Source organism: Pinus tabuliformis, chromosome 8 (genome assembly GCF_031772625.1).
Source record: "Pinus tabuliformis cultivar Carrire ecotype Pingquan chromosome 8, CPIR1, whole genome shotgun sequence".
In the NCBI taxonomy this organism is placed as follows: Eukaryota; Viridiplantae; Streptophyta; class Pinopsida; order Pinales; family Pinaceae; genus Pinus; species Pinus tabuliformis.
The window spans coordinates 1,588,123,215-1,588,147,356 of NC_142294.1; positions in this window are offsets into that span (position 1 = coordinate 1,588,123,215).

Sequence of the window (24,142 nt, forward strand, 5' to 3'; positions counted from 1 at the left end):
ATATCAATATATGCAAGAAGTGGTTTCAAATTGAGGAGGAAATAAAGTCTTTAGGAGAGGATAAAATACATAAAAAAAATTCTGCTTATTTAAAAAAAAACACAGTCTCCTCTGTTTCTCTGTTTTTCTAAAAAATTGTTGTCTCCATCTCCACATTTGGTTTCCCAAAAGAGTATAAAAAAAATGACAGGAGGGTTTATGAGAAAGGAGCCCACTAACTCCACTAGGCTCCATGCACATCCGCAAGTGGTGGACATCTTCACAAGGGAAAATTGGATGAGTTTCTTTGAGAAATTCCAAGGGTTTGATAAGGAGATTGCCCAAGAATTTTCCCTCTCTTTGGTCCCTCACACCAGAACACATGCCACTATCACCTTTAGAGGTATTTCCATCGAGATAACCCCTGAATTTATCAGTGGGGTCACTACCCTCCCTCTTGGGCTGCCTTGGAGTAAGGATGAGAAACCAATTGGCCAAGTTGCCAAGAAAAACTTTTTCCAAAACAATGAAATGCCTGTAGAAGATAAAAATGGCATTAGAAGGGCTAGCATACCATAGCCTTTGGATGAGGTGAGCTATAAAATAATCAAATACATTTCCTGTGAGGGGAGGTACAACATTGTCTATGGTTATCACTTTAGAATCCTCCATGAATTAAGGTAATGCATGGACACTCCAACACCTCAGAAGCTCAACATCCCCTACTTCCTCTTGTAGTCCCTCATTGACTCTAGCACTAAGGTTCAAGTAGGGAATTCAGAGCAACTAGCTCACCATGGGTTAATCAAAATCTTAGTGGAAGAATCCCTCCATACATTTACACTCCCTATAGCATGGAAAGTCTTCCGAAACATGACAATTGAGGATGACATAAAGGCCCTAACCTATGATGTCAGTCCTACTGGCAGTGAGGAGGAAGAGCAGTAAGGGGAAGAAGGTGAAGCCACTAGTGACTTAGCAGAGCAAGGAAGGAAGGAGGAAGGAACTGAAATAGAGGAGGAGAAAGCTGAAGAAATAGAGCAGGAAGAAACAGAGCAAAAAGAGATAGAAAAAGAGACAGAAGGAGGAGAAAAAGAGGCAGAAAAGGCAGAAACGGGAGAAGGGTCCCCTGAGACTCTGGAAAGGGAGGCAGTAGTTTCTCTCACTGCCCTCAGTACACCAATCAAGCCAAAGAAAAAGAGGAAAAGGCAGGCCTCCATGTATTTCAGGGCTAGGAAGAGCACAAGAATCAAAACAGGCAAACCTCAGCCCTCTTCAAAAATTCCAATTACAATTGAAGATTCACCCTCTGCCAAAGGGAAAGAATCCCCTTCCAAGGCACCTATCACATATGAAATGGGGATTCCTAGATCTTCCACATGGAAAGAAAAGGTAGAACTATAGGACCCAGAAAATGTCCTACAGGAGGCTCAGATAGTTCTACAGGAGACACTGTCAAAACTACAGGAGACCCAACTGTTGGGTGCGGATCCTGATTATCCTCTCTATTCAAAGCTTTCAGCCGGATGTATACCCTAGGAAGACTATACACCCCTCCATGCGGGGGGGTGTAAATCCCCCTCAGCTGGGGGGTCCGGGGGCCAGCAGTCCCCCAGTGGGGGTTCGGCGACTGTGCCCCCGAAGCTAAAAATAGATGTAAAATTACCTTGTAAAAGTCTAGTAATTTCTAGTCAATCTGGGTTGTTCATTAGGTTGATGATCTGATGGTAGAAGTTATGTTTAATTTAGGGTTTTTTTCCCTAGAAGGAAACCCCTCACTATATATGAGGGAATTGTATTGCATCTATATATATCGGCATTCTGAGTGAGGAAGAGAGAGGAGATTGAGAGCGAAGAGGGTGTTACAGCGTATCTGTTGTAGGTTGTATCTCTTTAGTTTGTTGGATAATAATAAAGGAAGGACTGGTTGTTTCTCCATGGATGTAGCTCAAACTAGGTGAACCACGTATATCTGTGTCTCTCTTGTTTTATGCGTTTTCTATGTTTATATTTCTGCAATATTTTATGTGTTCCATTGCTCTGTAATATATAATTTTCTAACAACTGGTATTAGAGCCGAAGGTTTATTTGGCTGATAAACTCATAGGAGAGAAGGGTTCCTGGTTCGAGTGGGAGCAATGGCGGAGGATGGTAGGTTTAGGGTCGAAAAATTCAATGGCGAAAACTACCAGCTATGGAAGATGCAGATGGAAGATTATTTGTATCAGAGAGATCTGTACCTACCATTGAGTGGAAAGACAAAGAAGCCGACAAGTATGACAGACACAGAATGGGATATTCTAGATAGAAAGGCACTTAGAACAATACGGTTGTGCTTAGCGGCGTCAGTAGTGTTTAATATTTCAAAGGAAAAGACAACACAGGGTTTAATGTCGGCATTGGCAAAACTATATGAAAAACCCTTGGCCTCAAATAAGGTATTTCTTATGAAGAGTTTATTTAATATGAAGATGTCAGAAGGTGGATCTGTTGTAGACCATTTAAATGATTTTAATATAGTTACAAGTCAGTTAAGTTCTGTAGGGGTAAATTTTGATGATGAAGTTAGGGCTCTGTTATTCCTGTGCTCATTTCCAGAAAGTTGGAATGGCTTAGTTATGGCCATTAGTAACTCTATCTCTGGATCTAGTACGTTAAAGTTTGATGATGTTGTTAGTGCAATCCTTAGCGAGGAAATGCGATGGAAAAGCTTTGGTGAGACATTAGTTAATGCTTTGAGTGCAGAGTCTAGGGGAACAAAAATGGAAAGAGGAAAGAGCTTAGGATATTGCAATAAATCAAGGAAAGGTAGATCAAGGTCCAGATCGGGGATAGTGTGCTAGAAATGCGGAAAGAAAGGACACCTAAAAAAATATTGTAGATCTCGGAAGGGAAAAGAAGGAGATGCACAACAAGAAAACAATCATGAAACAAATGTGACAGGTGAGGTGTTACAAGATGCTTTGATTCTTTCTTTAGAAAATATTACTGATTCATGGGTGGTAGATTCAGGGGCCTCATTCCATGCCACACCTGATAAGAAATATTTTCATGACTATGTTCAAGGAGATTTTGGACAAGTCCGTTTGGGTGATGATAAACCCTGTAAAATTGTTGGAATGGGTAAGGTTCTTGTAAAATAGTAGAATGGAAACCAATGGCTGCTAAAGGAGGTAAGGCATGTTCCAAATCTGAAGAAAAATCTGATTTCAACAAGGCAGTTAGGTGGTGAAGGTTGTGTGACATCTTTCATAGATAAAACCTAGAAGGTCACTAAAGGATCCCTGGTAATAGCGAAAGGAGAAAAGGTTGGTACATTGTATTTATACAATGGTATTTCTAATTCTATTCATGCTTTAACCTATACAGGAAAAAATACGGCATTGTGGCATCATAGGCTTGGGCACATGGGTGAGAAGGGGATGCAGATTCTTCTCTCAAGAAATTTGTTTCCAGGTTTGAAGCATGTTGATTTAAAATTTTGTGAGAATTGTGTTTATGGAAAACAGAAGAGAGTTAGATTCCTTAGAGTTGGGAAAGAAAAGAAGAGCGAAAAATTATAGCTTTTGCATACAGATGTATGAGGACCTGCTCAAGTATCATCTCTTGGTGGCTCTCGTTATTATGTTACTTTTATTGATGATGCAACCAGAAAAACCTGGATTTATTGTATTCGAAATAAATCTGATGTATTTGATACTTTCAAGAAATGGAAAGCTTTGGTTGAAAATGAGACAGGGAAAAGGTTGAAGTGTCTCAGATCAGATAATGCGGGTGAATATTGTAGCAAAGAGTTTGATAGGTACTGTTTAGAGAATGGAATTCGCAAGGAGAAGAAAGTTTCAAGAACACCACAAGAAAATGGTGTGTCAGAAAGGATGAACAGGACAATCATGGAGCGTGCAAGGTGCATGAGATTACATGCAGGATTGCCTTTACATTTTTGGGTAGATGTTGTTGATACTGTTGTTTATATAATAAATAGAGGGCCTTCAAGTTCCTTGGATGGTGGTATTCCAAAGGAGGCATGGATAGGTAAAAAAGTAAACTGCTCTTTTTTAAAGACTTTTGGTTGTGAAGCCTTTGTCCACATTAACAAAGAAAATAGAACAAAACTTGAGGCAAAATAAAAAAAATGTACCTTTATTGGATATGGGGTTAATGATTTTGGTTATCGCTTATATGATTATGAAAATCACAAAATCATTAGGAGCAGAGGTGTAATATTCAATGAAAAGGTCTTGTATAAGAATCAGTTGTAGGAAAAGAAACAAGAAAAAGAAAACAAAGAATACACAGTGCTTGACGATATCACAGGAAAAGTGATGGTGCCTGAAAATCATAACGATCAACAGCTATAACAACAACCACAACAGCAACAAGCACTTCCAACACCTGAAAGTGGTGTTAGAAGATCTACCAGGATAAGGAGACCCTCTGAACAATACTCTCCTTCATTATATTATGTATTGTTGACTGATTCTAGTCAACCAAAATGTTATGAAGAGGTAGTGCAGGTAGAAACCAAGAAGAAGTGGGAGCAAGCCATGAAAGAAGAGATGGACTCCTTAGCACATAACCAGACTTGGGACTTAGTCAGGTTGCCTACAGGTAAAACATCATTTCAGAATAAATGGGTTTACAGGTTGAAGGAAGAAGATGGAGGAAAACGGAGGTACAAAGCTAGACTTGTAGTGAAGGGGTTTGCACAGAAGAAAGGTATTGATTTTGATGAAATATTTTCTCCTGTTGTTAAAATGACTTCAATCAGAACTATTTTAAGTCTAGTAGCAGTTGAAGATTTGCATCTTGAGCAGTTAGATGTAAAGACAGCCTTTCTCCATGGGGATTTGGAGCAAGAGATATATATGCAGCAGCCACAAGGATATGAGGTAAAAGGGAAGGAAAAACTAGTGTGCAGGTTGAAGAAGAGCTTGTATGGCTTAAAACGGGCTCCAAGGCAGTGGTATCTAAAATTTGACAGGTTTATGTCTAAACAAGGTTATACTAGATGTTACTCTGAACATTGTGTTTATCTCAAAAGGAAAAATGATGGCAACTATATTATATTGTTATTGTATGTAGATGATATGCTTGTTACAGGTTCTAACATGTAGGAAAGAAATGTGCTCAAAAGGAAATTGGCAAACTCATTTGCAATGAAGGATTTGGGTGCTGCAAAACAAATCCCTGGTATGAGAATAAATAGAGACAGGAAGAATCACAAATTAACATTGTCTCAAAGTGAGTACATAGAAAAGGTGTTGAAAAGTTTTAATATGCAGAATGCAAAACCAGTTAGTATACCTTTGGCTAGCCATTTCAAATTAAGTAAGGAGGCATGTCCCAAGACTCAGGAAGGAATGGCTCATATGTCTAAAGTTCCATATGCATCAGCAGTTGGAAGCTTAATGTATGCAATGGTCTGCACAAGGCCTGATATTGCACATGCAGTGGGAGTTGTAAGTAGGTACATGAAAAATCGAGGAAAAGAACATTGGATGGCAGTGAATTGGATTCTCAGGTATTTGAGAGGTACCACAAATCAAGCATTATGCTTTGGTGGTTCAAACATTGCTCTACAGGGATATGTTGATGCAGATATGGTAGGTGATAGAGATAACAGGAGGAGCACAACAGGGTATGTATTTACTGTAGGTGGAACAACTGTCAGTTGGGTTTCAAAAATCCAAAGTGTTGTTGCAATTTTAATAACAGAAGCAGAGTATGTTGCTGCTACAGAGGCTAGTAAAGAAATGATTTGGTTGCAAAGGTTTTTGAATGAATTGGGTAAGAAGCATGAGTTGGGCAGGTTATACAGTGATAGCCAGAGTGCCATACATCTTGCAAAGAACTCTACTTTTCATTCCAAGTCTAAGCATATACAGTTCAAGTACCATTTCATATGGTCAGCTTTGGAAGATAGATAGTTGAAGCTGGAAAAGATACACACTAGCCTGAATCTTGTAGATATGTTAACAAAAGTGGTAACCAGGGAGAAACTGATAATCTGCTTAGTTTCAATTGGCCTTCAAGTATGATGAAGAATATGAGAAACAGCCAGGTCCAAAGTGGAGTCATTGTCTAGCAAATGAAGAAGTGGTGGAGTTGCTATAATCAGTCTCCAAGTGGAATATTGTTGGGTGTGGAGCTTGATTATCTTCTGTATTCAAAGGTTTCAGCCAGATGTATACCCTAGGGAGACTGTACACCCCTCCACGCGGGGGGGGGGGGTAAATCCCCCCCAGCTGGGGAGTTTTGGGGCCAGTGGTCCCCTGGTGGGGGTTCAGCGGCAGCGCCCCAAAAGCTAAAAATAGATGTAAAATTACCTTGTAAAAGTCTAGTAATTTCTAGTCAATCTGGGCCGTTCATTAGGCGGATGATCTGATGGTATAAGTTATGTTTAATTTAGGGTTTTTTGCCCTAGAAGGAAACCCCTCACTATATATGAGGGAATTGTATTGCGTCCACGTTTATAAGTATTCTGAGTGAGGAAGAGAGAGGAGATTGAGAGCGAAGAGGGTGTTACAATGGATCTGCTGTAGGTTGTATCTCTTCAGTTTGCTGGATAATAATAAAGGAAGGACTGGTTGTTTCTCCGTGGATGTAGCCCAAATTGGGTGAACCACATATATCTGTGTCTCTCTTGTTTTACGCATTTTTTGTGTTTATATTTCTGCAATATTTTATGTGTTCCATTGCTCTATAATATATAATTTTCTAACACCAACAACTTGAGAAAGGGATAGAAGAATAGCCATAGAGAAAGGAGGAAGCAACAGAGCTACAAGAACTTGATCCCCAGCCTAGTCTTGCCTCCTATTACAATCTACTTGAGGGAGGAAGGATAATCCCACAAAAATTTGCAACTCCACTGTTCTTTGAATTAGAGAAAGAAAGAATAAGAACACATAGTTGGATGCATATAGCCAAATCCAAAGGAGTTGAGGATATTGGCCATATGGAAAACAAACTCAGAGAAATGGACAGAGAGTTGAGTGCTCTCAGAGATAGGGAAGAAATTACAAGAAGCCACCTTGAAACTAAAAATAAATTATTAAGGAGGCAGCTGCAAGAGAAAGAGACTCAGCTGGCATGCATGGCCAACTTATCCATGGAGGCATTGCAATGTATAACACCAGCAAAATCCTATGGCCTCTATCTCAAGGACCAATGGTTGCAATTCCAGATAAAGACTCTGGCACAAAGAGGCACAATGCCTTTCCAAGATTACAGGTAGTTTATGGATCTATGTGACCAAAGTAAATTAGAAGATAAGGCAAAGCTGGCAGAATTCTACCTACATAACATGGCCCTCATAGACATGAATGTGTGGGACCCCAATGCCAGGCTAGGGGACCTGCAACTAATGGCCATGGCCTTATGGATGAACCATGAAGAGTTGAGGGCAACAAAAATAAAAAGATTGATGATAAAAGAGCAGAATGAGCCATTAATGATAATACCTGAGCCATCAGATCCCATGGCACTCATTAGCACACACAAACTGCTTGCCAATAATCCTCAGATTGCCCCTAGATATATAAAAACAATGTAAGCTTTGAAACGGGAACTATAAACTCAAAACGGGAACTCTGGCCAGAAAACCCCCAAAAAACATCAAAAACAGTGCTCAAAACGAAAAGTGTGTATACTGGAACGATGTTTTTATTTTTTAGGCGTCAATTTTGAACATGTTTTAAAATTGGCAGTGACTACAAAATTTACTATGAAATTTTCGTGCAAAATATAGCTTCAAAATGAAAGTGATGACACTGGAACAATGATTTTTTTTTTAGGGTCAATTTTCAGTATTTAAAAAAAATGCTAATAAAACCAAATTTTTATGTGTCAAACAAATTTGTTTATGCGGGAAAAAACACACTAATGTTTTTGGTAGAATATCAATTTTCTTTCCTAAGTATAAATTTAACATGTTTTCAACCATAACATGCTAGATACAAAAGAAATTGAAATTTTTTCAACTATAAAATAAAAAAACCATGACATTATGAACAAATTACATCACTAAATGCATTCAAAAGTCATTATTTGTATATTGAATAAAACATATTTTATATCTCTGATTTAATATTGCATTGTAGATATTTTAAACAATAAAATTTATCATAACTAAGACATATAATCCAACAACATAAAAATGCCTCATAACTTCTCATTTAACACCATATGGAAAACATTAATTTTATTTGAAGATACGATGCATACATCAGTTATATAAACTGTCTTAAACAATTATTCAAAATCACTCATGTTTTCTGGCACACCATCAGAATTCACATCTTCAGATGAGTGACTGGATGCTGACGAAGATGTTCCATATTCTTCTCTTTCATCAACTAGTGCCCCATCTGAGTCCACATGCATGCCCAACATTTCAGGTTTCAAAATTCTTCTAGATCTACGACTGGTTTCAGGTGACTCCCATGTCAACACTGTTCCTTCTAGTAACAACCTTTTCAGAATCTCTATCATCTTGAAGTGAAGAGCTCCTCTCTTTGTTAAATTGAAGTCATAAACAAGTATGTCTACATCCTCCAATTTTAATATGTCTGTGCGGCGGCGATTTACATTTGTACCCTTTCATTTTCTTTTTCCGCCATTCTTTTTGTCAACTACCATCTCTGGCTTATACACACCATTGAATGGGTGTGTATTTGTGGCATACCAATGTACTTCAACACTTGTAACATCCTCATTTTCTGTAAAGACCTTTATAACTTTAGCAACCCAAAATGGATGGCCATTGGGATCTCCATCTGCTAGCACTGCAATCATGCAACCCTCCTTAATATCCTGTACTGAACCCCTATAAAGGTCTTCCATGGCTTCACGTTGTGCACGAGATCTTCTGGAACCAATATACATCTCTCTTTCCTCTGCCTGTGAAGAATTAATAATACCTTGAGATTGTTGCTGTTCAACAATGTTTACTTCCTCATGTTCATTCGACACATTATGTGGCCAAATAAATGGATTTTTCAAAGGTATATCTTCATTTATTGTTGTCGAAATGATATCACTTTGATTATTGAAAAACGACTCCCACCAAACTGAATCAGCAATGTCAAAGTACTCATATGTATATCTAATACATTTTTTAATTTCTTCCAGGCAATCAGAATAATTTATAGCCCTATTCTGTCTACGTGCATTCTGAACTTCACCAACTAATTGTAATAACAATATTTTTGATGCAAATATTGGATGATCTGGAATGAACTTCAAAAATTGCAATCCTGATGATGGTGCCCATTCTGTAGTAGTTGAATACTTCTTGCCCCATATTAGTGTTTTCCCATCAATTTTTTTGATACGAAATTGATGTTGGAAGCTAATGTCATTAAGTTGTTCAATGCATTTCCCCTCACCATATGATCCCAGAATAAACCTTCGCATGTCAACAGTTTCTTCCAACAAATCAAAAGTAGGCTCTGGCATGTATGATTTCTTAATACATTCAATTAGTGATGGCAAGCTCCCAACTTCCTTCCTCCTCAATGTGACTGAAAAACGACTGAACATCTGATCAATATGGTCATGAGTGTGCCCAACAAGAAGGAAACCAACCTTTACCTTCTGAAAGATTCCCAATTCAACAAGCATGTGTAGATATCCAAAAACAACCTGATTTTTGTTTTCGCGGCAAGTGTTGTCCAATTGTAGATACAAACTTCAGGAAGATTACCAAACCAATGAGAAATCACATCATGAATTATGGTTATGGTCAGATTTGCATCATTATGAATATTTGGAGCTGTGAAGTACACCCTTGGCAACATTTTCCCATTGAAGACCATACAACCGACCAAGTGAAATTGAATAAAGTTTTCCTCCTGTAAATTTTTGGGTGTGCGAACAAAATGTGGTAAAAGTGTTTTCTTCTGGTCCATACCATCAATTATCAAACCCAAATATTTATTCGGATTATCATAACACTTCTTTCGATGCTTGTACAACTTCTTCCTTTCGTTTGTTTGTTGTTCACGATGCTCCTGAAGTTGTTTGACAATTAAATCTACACAACATAAAAGAGATTCATTAAGAAATATGTTTTCATAGTTGATGACTATACAATTTTAAAAGTTAAAGTTATGAACGCTTACCTCTTTCTGAGCCTTCACATTTGTCCCTTTTTGATTTAAGAGAAGCACATGTACTGCAAATCCCCATCCTTGTCTTCTTAGGAATACGGACATTGTTGAATTTTTTCTTCCATACCTTCACAAAATATTGATATGTAATAAACTGGCCATGTCCCTCAGCACCTTCTGCATATTCTTTGTATAAGTTGTAGATTTCTCGTCTTGAAAAATTATCTGGAATATGTATTGTCTCTCCATTTGGCATACACTCTCCATGCTTTGAAAAGAAATCTTTCATCCATGACATTGTAGTATTTGATAATGGACCAAACTGTCTTTTATGACGTACTTCTGAATAAAATGTGGGATCCTTTTCCAAATTTTCTTGAATTCTCGAGAGACGAAAATTCCCAATTGAATGAAACATTTTGAAACCTTTTCTACAGATAAAAAAAGTCCCAATATGATAATCATAACCTGACAATGTAGATTGTATGCACCCAACTAAATATGAATTTTTCATGCTTTTATTCATTGACAAATATCTCTTCCTGCTTTGTAATGCAAATTTGAAATCCATATGTTTCAAGCAATCTTTTTGGCAACATTCACTTGAAATGAGAGCACTGATAGAACTTCTTCTCATCAGATATTCTGCTCTACCCCTTGTATAACTAGAACAACTTGCATTGATACGAAAAGGTCTGCTCCTACTCCTTGATACAATGTTTCTTGGCAACATCTCCATCATTTGATCATCATTTGTATAAGGCTTTTCATCATCATTGAGAGGAATGTTATCCACACTATGATCAGCTATGCTTTTCAAATATTGAATTGGAGGATATTCTTCATCTTCTGCTTCTTCAGTGCTACTGTCGTAGTCCTTAGAATTCGGACTGAATGGAAAATCTGACTCGATGTTTAATGGATATTCTTCCTCATATGCATTGCCAGTGCTACTCTCATAGTCCGCAGAATTAGGACTAAGAGGACACAGTGACACTCCATTATTTTGAAATTCATCATCACACTCTTCATAACTATTGCTCTCATAGTCCGCAGAATTAGAACTAAGTGGACACTGTGGTACTCCAATCTTTTGAAATTCATCATCCCACTCTTCATCACTGTTGCTCTCATAGTCCTTAGAATTTCGACTAACTGGACACTGTGACACTCCATACTTTTGAAAATCAACATCATGCTTTTCATCACTATTGCTCTCATAGTCCTTAGAATTAGGACTAAGTGGACACTTTGACACTCCATACTTTTGAAAATCAACATCATGCTTTTCATCATTGTTGCTCTCATAGTCTTCAGAATTAGGACTGAGTGGACATCGTGACACTCCATTCTTTTGAAATTTGCCATCATGCGCTTCAAAACTGCTGCTCTCATAGTCCTCAGAATTAGGACTAAGTGGACACCGTGACACTCCCTTCTTTTGAACTTCACCATTATGCTCTTCAAAACTGCTACTCTCATAGTCCTCAGAATTAGGACTAAGTGGACACCGTGACACTCCCTTCTTTTGAACTTCACCATTATGCTCTTCAAAACTGCTGCTCTCATAGTCCTCGGAATTAGGACTAAGTGGACACCGTGACACTCCATTCTTTTGAACTTCACCATCATGCTCTTCAAAACTGCTGCTCTCATAGTCCTCAGAATTAGGACTAAGTGGACACCGTGACCCTACATTCTTTTGAACTTCACCATCATGCTCTTCAAAACTGTTGCTCTCATAGTCCTCAGAATTAGGACTAAGTGGACATCGTGACACTCCGTTCTTTTGAACTTCACCATCATGCTCTTCATCACTGCGGCTTTCATAGTCCTTAGAAGTAGGACTAAGTGGAATCTGTGAATCTTTATTTAATTGAAATTCTCCATCCCCTCTTTCATCAGTGCTGCTCTCATAGTCCTTAGAATCAGGACTAAGTGGAAGAATTGACTTTCTATTCATAGTGGAAGAATTCCCGCTATGTTCATCAATATGAATAGAGTTGTTACACGATGAAGAAGTTGAAGGTGTATAAATCGAAACTTCACTATCAGAACAATCCATCCCTTTCAAATAGAAGATGTTGAATGATACAAATGGAGAGTCTCCTAAAGATATTATATAGCTTAAAGAATGAAATTTTCCCTCCAAATATTTTCCCTACAAAAATTTTCGCGAAAATATTTCCCTCCAAAAAGTTTCGTGAAAATATTTCCCTCCAAAAAGTCTGTTAAATTTATTTACCTTTATTACTTTGTTCTACAATTTATTGAAAAATGTAAACTAATTTTTTTTATGAAATCATAATTAAAATTGTACACTACAACTTCTACATTAATTATTATAATAGTTAAACCATATAATATTCGCTTTCCAATACTACAATATTCACTTTATAATATTTTAAAACAAATTATCCCACATTCAACCCGTTGTAAAACAAATCTATAATATTCACTTTATAATACTGTAAAACAAATTATCCCATATTAACCGTACAGTAAAACATCTCTGTAACTTCACTTACATATTAAAATTTCATTATCACTATTACTAACATCACATCCAGGCTTTCTGAAAATCGTTGAAAGTCTCGTGAATTTGTGGAGCAGCTAAATCGCTATCAACAACATATTCAACGAAGAATTCCCGCAATTAAAAGGTAATTTCAATTTTTTTCCTTGAAAACTTTTATATTAAATTAGTTTAATGAAAAATCGTGAGCATGGTGGGCCCGGTCAACCTCATTTTCTTAACACCCGTGGGTGCGCCCCACCCCCCTTGCCCGCCTGCCCGCCCGGCCCCTCCGGCCGCCCTAACAACGGCCCCCCTCACCCACCCGGCCGGCCCCTCCGGGCTCCCTAACAGCCCCCCCTCACCCGCCTGCCGGCCTGGGCCCCCTCACCCACCCGGCTCAAACACCCCGTCCCCCCTCACCCGCCCGCCCGGCTCGGCCCGGGCGCCTTAACCTGCCCGCCCCACCCCTCCGAGTGACCCACCCACGTCCCCCTCACCGACCCGCCCGGCCCGAGCGCCCTCACCTGCCCGCCCAACCCCTCTCGGCGCCCTCACCCGGGCGCCCCACCCCTCCGCCCGCCCAACCCCTCTCGGCGCCCTCACCCGAGCGCCCCACCCCTCCGCCCGCCCCACCCACCCCCGGGTGCCCTCACCCGCCCGCCCCACCCACCCGCGGGTGCCCTGACCCGCCTGGCCGCCCGACACGGGCGCCCTGACCTGCCCGCCCCACTCACCCGCCGACGCCCTGACCCGCCCGCCCGGCACGGGGGCCCTGACCCGCCCGCACCACCCACACGCGGGCGCCTTCACCCGCCCGCCCGCCCCACCCACCCGCAGGCGCCCTCACCCACCCGCCCCTCCCACCCACCAGGGAGCCCTCACCGTCCCGCCCGCCCCACCCACCCCGGGCGCCCTCACCCGCCCGCCCGGCCTGGGTACCCTTACTCGCCATCACCTGCCCGTCTGCCCCACCCACCCTCCCACAGCCCCACCCGCCCGCCTCAACTGCCTCCGCCCGCCTGCCTCACCCACCCTCCACCCTCGGCCTCACCCACCCTCCCTCGGCCCTGACCTGCCCGCCCCACCCACCCGCGGGCGCCCTCACCCGCCCGCCCGCCCCACCCACCTGGGCGCCCCCACCTGCCCCACCCACACCCGGGCGCCCTCACCTGCCCGCCCGGCTCGGGTGCCCTTACCCGCCACCGCCCGCCCGTCCGCCCCACCCACCCTCCCTTAGCCCCACCCGCCCGCCTCACCTGCCTCCGCCTGCCCGCCTCACCCACCCTCCGCCCTCGGCCTCACCCACCCTCCCTCGGCCCTGACCTGCCCGCCCCACCCACTCGCGGGCGCCCTCACCCGCCCTCCCGCCCCACCCACCCGGGCGCCCTCACCCGCCCCACCCACCCCCGGGCGCCCTCACCCGCCCACTCGGCCGGGCACCCTTACCCGCCATCGCCCGCCCGTTCGCCACACCGACCCTCCCTCAGCCCCACCCGCCCGCCTCACCCACCCTCTGCCCTCGGCCTCACCCACCCTCCGCCCTCGGCCTCACCCACCCTCCCTCAGCCCCATGAGCGGGGCTCATGCAGGCGCCACCCGGGCCGCCCGCACCCCCGCCCAGCAGGCAGGGCGATTCCTGGAATCGCCCTGCCTGCCGGGCGGGGGCGCGGGCGACCTGGGTGGTGCCTGCACGAGGGAGGGCGCCCTCGTGCAGGCGCAACCCGGGCCGCCCGCGCCCCCACCTGGCAGGCAGGGTGATTCTTGGAATCGCCTTGCCTGCCGGGTGAGGGCGCGGGCGGCTTGGGTGGTGCCTGCACGAGGGAGGGTGTAAGGACCTCCGGTTGCGGGCGCGTTCGGGCGCCGGGCGAACTCACCGTGCACGGGCGCATGGGCGGGTGCGGGCGCACGGCGGGCGGTTCTGCACGATAGGCGGGCAAGGCTGCACGGTGGGCGGGCGAGGTTGCATGGCGGGAGGGTCTGCACGACGGGCGGGTGAGCGCACACGGGCGGGTGAACGCACACGAAAATGCGAAAAATGGCTAAGTGTTAGTACACTTGAGCGTATATGTTATGTGGACATATGGAGGTTCATATGCGTGGACTAATAATCAATAAAATATAATATAATACATATACGTACATGTTATAAGGAAATATGAAGGCTTATACATGTTAAACATAAAATATAATAAAAGCCGACACCATAAAGATTTAACATGGGAGCTTCATGTTATTATTTAACATGTCGGCCAAGATTATATCCTAAGTATGGAAGCGTATATATAAGAGGTGGAATTCACCTCATTTCATCCAAGAAATCCTCGCTCATTCCTTATACGCATAGGGGTAAAACAAGGGGTAAAGTAGACTACGCATACCTCATGCGTAGTGCTATTAAAGGGACAGTTTTGACTTAAGTGCGGGTTGAGTAAGGAAGACGTGTCCGGGGTGAATTCTAAGGAACAGTTTTGTGTAGGACTTGGCTAAGGGATCTTGGGTGGCTCGGGTGAGCACCTCCCTTCGTGCAAGGGTGCACAAGATGTTGTAAAAGGCAGGTGGCCTGTCTTTTGTAAAATTTGACTAAGTGTAGACTTGGTTTGGCAAGGCACGCTAGTCTGTTGTAAATTGATATTCTTGATATAATAAAATTGTCGGGCAGACTTTCTGGGAGTTGCCCCTCCCGTTGTACTTGACTATTGCAATTGTTGTTCTCGGTTAATTATACATGGATGATGAATAAGAATGGTCTTCATTAAAGTATAGAGGATATTGCTTTTACTCAGTTGCAAAGTATAAGTTAAGTATGTTTATGTTGGAAAAAGGCGTAGCCCATAAACGTTAGTATTGTTAAAAAGAAAGCGTTCGGTGGTGCCGCACCTCGCTACAAGCAGTTGGAAGATCACCATAGGTGTAGGGGCGTGACAGTTGGTATCAGAGCTCGGTCGGAGCTGTTCACAGATGAAGATGTCTATCTTGGAGAAATTGGGTTATACATCCTTGAAGGAATTTGGAAGGTGTCTACTTGAAGAGTCAGGAACAATAATGCAAGAATTTGAAGAATGTGGCAAAAGAATGTTTGAAACAAAGAATACTCTCCGTACCTTGATTAAGGAAGGGGTTTCCGATATGGAGGAAACTCTTCGACTTGCAAAGGAAGTAGAGTTGATTGAAGCTGAATTCGAGAGGCTCAAGATAAGAAAGAAGGAATTGGGACATCTCATGGCCTTGAAGAAGGAAGCTGAGAAAGAACTTCTTCAACCCGGTTGGACAATGGAACAAGGTGAAGTTGCAGATTGTGCCATCAAGGAAGAGGAAGTCGTGATGATCGAGGATGTTGAAGACATGACTACGATGAAGGATGAACTTGAGGCTGATCAAGTTGAACCAGGATCGTGCAGTTTGTCAACATGTATGGATGAGGTCACTCACATGGAGGAACCTCATGATGATGAAGTAAGTGATGATACTTGTGTTTCATTTGGGCATTTGGGAGATGGACCGTGTGCAGGAGAGGGCAAAGTCAGTTTGCCAAGGCAAGAGGACATCTTACCATGGATGACTATGATGGAACCTTGTATGGAGAAGCAAGGATTGTCAACTATTGCAGGACTTGTTGGGGCTACTTGTGACCTTATGGTTGAAGGTGCAAAGGCCCTTGACAAGGGAGGAACTTGATGATCGTTGTGAAAGAATGAGTCATGTTTTAGCCACATGAATTGGCTAAGTGCCCGACATGACTCATGGACAGATTGGAGGGCACACACTTGTGATGTTTTGGGTGGACTTCTCATGGCCGAGACCAAGAGGTAGTCTTGGTGGACACTTTGGTGGGGGAGCTATGGTGAAGGGACTCATGACATGATGATGATGAGATGGTTGAGTGACCGAGTTCACTAAACCGAAGTTTGAAGACATGGAGCATGGTAGAGACCTATGCAAGGACATTGTGTGGAAGCACTTGTGGAGATGTCAAGGGACATCCTAGCAAGGTGCTAGGGCAGGAATGTTATGCAGGAGGACTTGCTAGTGTGACATGGAAACTTGAGGATGGCACATTGCAGATGATGAAGAGGGCTTCATGGACCTGAATGGGGCACATCAAGAGTTAGAGACTTGAAGATGGCACATTGCAGATGATGAAGAGCGCTTCATGGACCTGAATGGGGCACATCAAGAGTTGAATGAAGACTTGAGGATGGCACATTGCAGATGATGGAGAGAGCTTCATGGACCTGAATGGGGCACACCAAGAGTCGCTTTGATATGGACAACATGTTGCAGATGAGATGGATGGAGCTTCCATGGACCTGAGCATGGATTATGGATGGTGAGCTTGGTGGCAGTGGTCACTAGGCCGAGACATAGTGGAGAAAGAGTCTCTACATATGTTGCAAGGATGTTTGCCTTGTGTAGAAAGGTCGACATCCTGAATGATGATGATCTTGGTGGAAAGCTACCGAGATGGTATGTTGTCGAGGATGACAACGATTTCAGGTGGAGGAGAATGTAAGGACCTCCGGTTGCGGGCGCATTCGGGCGCCGGGCGAAGTCACCGTGCACGGGCGCACGGGCGGGCGCGGGCGCACGGCGGGCGGGTCTGCACGACGGGCGGGCAAGGCTGCACGGCGGGCGAGCGAGGCTGCACGGCGGGCGGGTCTGCACGACGGGCGGGTGAGCGCACACGAAAATGCGAAAAATGGCTAAGTGTTAGTACACTTGAGCGTATATGTTATGTGGAAATATGGAGGTTCATATGCGTGGACTAATAATCAATAAAATATAATATAATACATATACGTACATGTTATAAAGAAATATGAAGGCTTATACATGTTAAACATAAAATATAATAAAAGCCGACACCATAAAGATTTAACATGGGAGCTTCATGTTATTATTTAACATGTCGGCCAAGATTATATCCTAAGTATGGAAGCATATATATAAGAGGTGGAATGCACCTCATTTCATCCAAGAAATCCTCACTCATTCCTTATACGCATAGGGGTAAAACAAGGGGTAAAGTAGACTAGGCATACCTCATGCGTAGTGCTACTAAAGGGACAGTTTTGACTTAAGTGCGGGTTGAGTAAGGAAGACGTGTCCGGGGTGAATTCTAAGGAACCGTTTTGTGTAGGACTTGGCTAAGGGATCTTGGGTGGCTCGGGTGAGCACCTCCCTTTGTGCAAGGGTGCAAAAGATGTTGTAAAAGGCAGGTGGCCTGTCTTTTGTAAAATTTGACTAAGTGTAGACTTGGTTTGGCAAGGCACGCTAGTCTATTGTAAACTGATATTCTTGATATAATAAAATTGTCGGGCAGACTTTCTGGGAGTTGCCCCTCCCGTTGTACTTGACTATTGCAATTGTTGTTCTCGGTTAATTATACATGGATGATGAATAAGAATGGTCTTCATTAAAGTATAGAGGATATTGCTCTTACTCAGTTGCAAAGTATAAGTTAAGTATGTTTATGTTGGAAAAAGGCGTAGCCCATAAACGTTAGTATTGTTAAAAAGAAAGCGTTCGGTGGTGCCGCACCTCGCTACAAGCGGTTGGAAGATCACCGCAGGTGTAGGGGCGTGACAGAGGGCGCCCTCGTGCAGGCACCACCAAGCGCCACCCAGGCCGCCCGCGCCCTCGCTCGGCAGGCAGGGCGATTCCGTGAATCGCCTTGCCTGCCGGGCGAGGGCGCGGGCGGCCTGGGTGGCGGCTGTACGAGGGGGGCGCCCTCGTGCAGGCGCCACCCAGGCCGCCTACGCCCTCACCCGGCAGGGAGGGCGATTCCGGGAATCGCCCTGCCTGCGGGGCGAGGGCGCGGGCGGCCGAGTGGTGCCTGCACGAGGGCGCCACCCGGGCCGCCCGCGCCCTCGCTCGGCAGGCAGGGCGATTACCAGAATCGCCCTGCCTGCCGGGCGAGGGCGCGGGCGGCCCGGGTGGCGCCTGCAAGATGGAGTGCGCCCTCGTGCAGGCGCCACCCGGGCCGCCCGCGCCCTTGCCCGGCAGGCAGGGCGATTCCCTGAATTGCCCTGCCTGCCGGGCGAGGGCGCGGGCGGCCTGGGTGGCGCCTGCACGAGGGAGGCCGCCCTCGTGCAGGTGCCACCCGGGCCGCACATGCCCTCGCCCGGTAGGCAAGGCGATTCCCAGAATCGCCCTGCCTGTCGGGCGAGGGCCCGGGCGGCCCGGGTGGCGCCTGCACGAGTTAGGGCGCCCTCGTGCAGGCGCCACCCGGGCTGCCCGTGCCCTTGCCCGGTAGGCAGGGTGATTCCCGGAATCACCCTGCCTGCCGGGCGAGGGTGCGAGCGGCCTAGGTGGCGCCTACATGAGGGAGGGCGCCCTCGTGTAGGTGCCACCTGGGCCGCCCGCGCCCTCGGCCGGCAGGCAGGGCGATTCCGGGAATCGCCCTGCTTGCCGGGCAGGGGCGGGAGGCCCAGGTGGCACCTGCGCAAGGGAGGGCGCCCTCGTGCAGGCGCCACTTGGGCCGCCCGTGCTCTCGCCCAGCAGGCAGGGCGATTCCCGCAATCACCCTGCCTGCCGGGCGAGGGCGCAGGTGGCTCGGGTGGCGCCTGTACGAGGGGGCGCCCTTGTGCAGGCGCCACCCGGGCCGCTCACGCCCTCGCCCGGCAGGCAGGGCGATTCCCGGAATCGCCCTGCCTGCCGGGCGAGGGGGCGGGCGGCCACGGTGGCGCCTGCACAAGGGAGGGCCCCCTCGTGCAGGCGCCACCCGGGCCGCCCGCGCCCTCGCCCGGCAGGCAGGGCGACCCTGCCTGCTGGCGAGGGCGTGGGCGGCCTTGGTGGCACCTACACGAGGGAGGGCGCCCTCGTGCAGGCGCCACCCTGGCCGCCCGCGCCCTCCCCCAGTAGGCAGGGCGACCCTGCCTGTCATGCCCCTACACCTGCGGTAGTCTTCCAACCGCTTGTAGCAAGGTGCGGCACCACCGAACGCTTTCTTTTCACCAATACTAACATTCATGGACTACGCCTACTTACTCATTAACATACTTAGTTTATGTTTCGCAACCAAGTAAAAGCAATTATCCTTTATACTTAATGAAGCCCATACTCATTCATTATCATCATGCAATTAACCAAGAACCTCAATAATTGCAACAAGTATAAAGGGGAGGGGCAACTCCCCTTAATGTGAGTCTGCACGAAAATTTTATTAAGAATATCAGATTTACAACACAAGTGTGTCTTGGCCGAACCAAGTCTCACACTTAACCGAATAATACAAAGAGAGTCAAACCTGCCTTTACAACATCTTGTGCATCTCTTGCACAAAGGACGGTGCTCACTCGAGCCACCAAAATCCTTACCAAGTCTTACACCAAGAACCGTACACTAGAATTCACCCAATACATGGCACACCTTGCCAACCATCAACTAAGATACAAGCCTGCGCAATCTCCAAGACTAATGCGCATGAGATATGTGCATTCCTTAACCAAAACTGCGCACTTTTCTTGTCCTCCTTGCGAGATGTTATGAGCGAATGTCTTGTTGTTTTATGAGCCTCCATGCTCCACTTTATATAGGCTTCTCAACGTGGGTTTACATGGGGTGTGCAGCCCCATGGCCGACCCCACAAGCACTCACAACACGCCCATGTAACTCTATTACAAGTCAGCTTCCATATTCTTTTAACCGTCGCATATAAAGGTGCTCACGCTCACACTTAGTCGCATAAGTGTTCCTCGTTTCGTCGCACTATTGTCGCATTTCGTCTGCACTCCGTCGCACTTCCGCCGTTCAGCGCGCCCGTGCGCCTGTGCATGATCGTCCACCAGCGCTTGTCGCACAAATGTTCAGAGGTCCTTACACTGCCTACCGGGCGAGGGCGCGGGCGGCCTGGGTGGCTCCTGCACGAGGGAGGGCGCCCTCGTGCAGGCGCCACCCGGGCCACCCACGCCCTCACCCGGCAGGCAGGGTGATTCCCAGAATCGCCCTGCTTGCCGAGCGAGGGTGCAGGCGGCCCGGGTGGCGCCTGCACGAGGGGGCGCCCTCGTGCAGGCGCCACCAGTGCCGCCCGCGCCCTCGCCCGGCAGTGTTATAGACATTTTTGTGCCTTACAGCATAGAGCATGAAATGTCAATAATCTAAGGGATCCAAAGTCCCTAAACATGTTGTTCCTACCCCTAAAGGAACAAGGTCAGCAAACCACAGCACTACAGATCAGTTCTCCACTGAAAAACACTCAAAAACAGGTCAATTTTGGATCAAAGCAGCTTCTCCACTAAGCATCTGCGCTGAATGTCAAAAGCTCTATGGTGTACCTGCGCTACATAGAAAGTGCAACAAAGGCTACCTGCGCTGGGCGTACTTTGACATGTGGAGGAATCTTTTCTCAATGTGCCTGTGCCCAGAAAGCTTCCAAAATGACACTTGGATCAGAAGATTCGCCTAATGATGAGTTAAGAGGTTCTAAAACTCCAAGTGGAAGGTAGAAACTCCGAGTGAAGGACTGAAGAACAACTGGAGTTGAAGAGGACAACAAGTCACACATCAAGCTGACTTATCTTCACTCCAAAACTCTATATAAGGATCTCATCCCATGGGATCTGAAGGCCGGAATTTAGTGCAAAGAATTGCTGTTGGTTTACAGTTGTAAGCATTGGGTGATTGCTTGAGGGAGGTGAAGAAGAGATTTCTCTCCGTCGGGAAGGTGATGCTGGATTGGACCTTTCATGGTTGTATCACCGCCTGAACCTTACTTCCATATATTAATAAAGCATTTGAGGTTCTTCTATTCGCATGTGTTTCAATGATGTATTGTCTTACTTGCGTATTTGATTTATGCTAATCCTTGAATCAGTTATGAATGCATGCTTCTTGTAGTTTCCTTTCTTTGTCTTGTTTACAGGATCTCGTGTAGTTGGGCCCGTGAAAAGACTTGGAGCTGGGAGCAAGCGGCAAATAGAGGAGATTGGATCGACCATTTGCGCAAGACATCAGTAAGTGGATCTCTTCCTTTTATCTCTTGCATGTCATAAAGAAGTAACTTTAGATAGCTTTGCTTTCAGCTGTTGCTAAGGAACTGTCACCCTTAGAGTGGGTTAGGGTCATTCCAAGTTGGATACTTTCCCCCACAACAGACTGGCGACTCCGCTGGGGATCGTGTCTTGTTGGTAGCTTGTGTTTCTTGCTATTCATTTCTTAAACAAAGGGAGTACCGAATCGAACTGCATTCGAATCCTTCGAATGCAAAGTAGAGGGCAGCTACTCTAGCTCAGTGCTGGGCATGTTTATGATTTGAAGAGCTGATCCACAAGGACTCTTTTTAGCTCTTTGTGATAGTGTTCATCTTCCTCAATCATCCTCTAGTGTATACTTGTCTGATAGCCTCTGATTTGGCCAAAAACCACTGATTTTTGAGCAATCTGTGACCCAGAATCTGAGAGAGACGAGAGTTGTCTGTTCAGTGCAGCTGCCACAAAGGCTACCTGCACTGCAACGCAGGTCCCGAAGGGGCTACCTGCGCTGCATGTTAGATTGACAGTGCAGTACCTGCGCTGATCCAGTTTTGCCTTACGCAACTGAGGTCCCCTACTGGCTGTTGCCCAGTTTTCAATATTGTTTTTGCATCCTGTTGTCAACCTGTATACCCAGCTGAAACTACCTTTCTTTGCCTTCATTCCGCCTCGGTTGTATGAAGAAACCGTGATTGTTCTTATTGTATTTCTTGCTTTCATTCACAGTTTCCCATAGCGAAAGTGAACTAGTCTTGCTGTGACCTCTTGGATCTAGACCTGTGAGAAAGTGTCGTTGTGATTCTAAGAGCTATTTTATTGCTGTTCATAGCTGCTTGAGCATTTGCTTTCGTTATATGGTTCGAATTTCAGTATTTCTTGTGTTTGAAATGAGTGAATCTTAAGGTGTTCTTTTGATTATTGGACAAAAACTTGTTTGCTTTCGCTTGAAATTGAATTCGAAATCGTACAACAGCTTTCTTTTTGTAATACATCAACATTAAGGAAGAAGAAAAGAAATACTTGCATTGTGCATGTGCATTTTGACAGTTTGCATGTCGATTTAGGAAAAGTGCATCAGTGTGTGCTCTATGATCTGTTTGAAAAGATGATGTCTTTCTTTTCCCTCAGTAGTTAAGATTTTCATAAAGTTGAAAGAATTGAAAAAGCTTGCTTATCATTCTTAGACTGCATTTAGGAGTTGTATCATACATCACGTGGTGATCCATAAAGGCAAACTGCTAAGCAAGATCAACCTAAAAAGAACTGAATTTATCTAACAACGCTTTGAAACATAACGAAACACAGTAGAAGTCTAGGTAGAGACGTGAACTGGCGTCGTTAAACATAGTGACTGTCGATCTCTACGAAGGTGGGTGATTCCTCCTGAGGGACGATAGCACTAATACGGACTTGTGCCCCCGTGTACCGTCGCGTATATTGGGGGACCCCTATAGGAACAAAGCCTTTATCCATAGGAAGCCGTGTCGGCCGCCCTACTGATCGCGATGCAGTGAACACAGCATTCACGAAGATCGACCACTCGTACCGTAAAACGTATTCTGTGGTTTCGCGAAAGGTTTGGCACACCCTCTGCCTAGAACTCCAGAGTAGTTTCTTTTGGCCTTTTTCAAACTCTATAACTGAAAAAGTCCATCCGAGCATTTGTCACTTCAGGCTCGTTAATACATCGAAGGAGACTAGAGTCATCTTTAGCTTTTTCTCGACTCTTAAAACATGAAAAAGCAAGTTGTGTCTTAAAAAGCGTCTAAAAATAATTCAATTCGAAAACACATTTTACCCTGTGCATTGTTGGTTGATCAAGTAATCCGCAACCGTGGAAGAAAGTCAATCGATGAACCGTCGTTCGCGGAGGCATACGAGTCAACCGTCTTTGTCCCCGGAATCGAAAACAACCCGGGCAAAGCGATCTCGTTCAACTGGTTCCAAATCTCCTGTCAAAGTTAGAACAAGTGTTCTAACGACATCTGAGGTTCCGGTTACTCCAAACATTTCTGGAAACCCTGCCCCTATTGAAGAAGTTCAACAGCCCCAGAGGGATAGTAACACTGATCCTAGTCTGAGAGCAAATACTTGTGTTACTGAATCGGTTCCATCAGTGATCGGTTCAGAGAGTCTTGCTCCTCAAACAACTGTCGCTGTCGAAACAACCCCTTCTTCGGCACCAGAAATATTCTACGGACCTGACGGTCTTCCTCTTCCACTCGGTCTGATCGCAATAGAAGAAATTGTAGCAGATCCGCAAGCAACTACTCCAACACATCTTGTAGCAGGGATCACTCTACTTCCTACTGCATCAGAAGCTAGCCTATCACCCAGAGAAGTTCCTGAAGAATCACTAGGCAATCTACTGGATAGACTCAAAATGTCTGAACAATTGTCGACATCTAGGACTATGCCAAATGACACAGCGACAACAGAACTCCCTGCAGTCATTCCGACAATGTTCGCTGGCATACCATCTGTCCCTAACTCTCAACAGGTGGAGGGGGTCCCTTCGGGGGCCATGACGACAGTATGGTCTGTTCCTGTTTGTTCTCCCG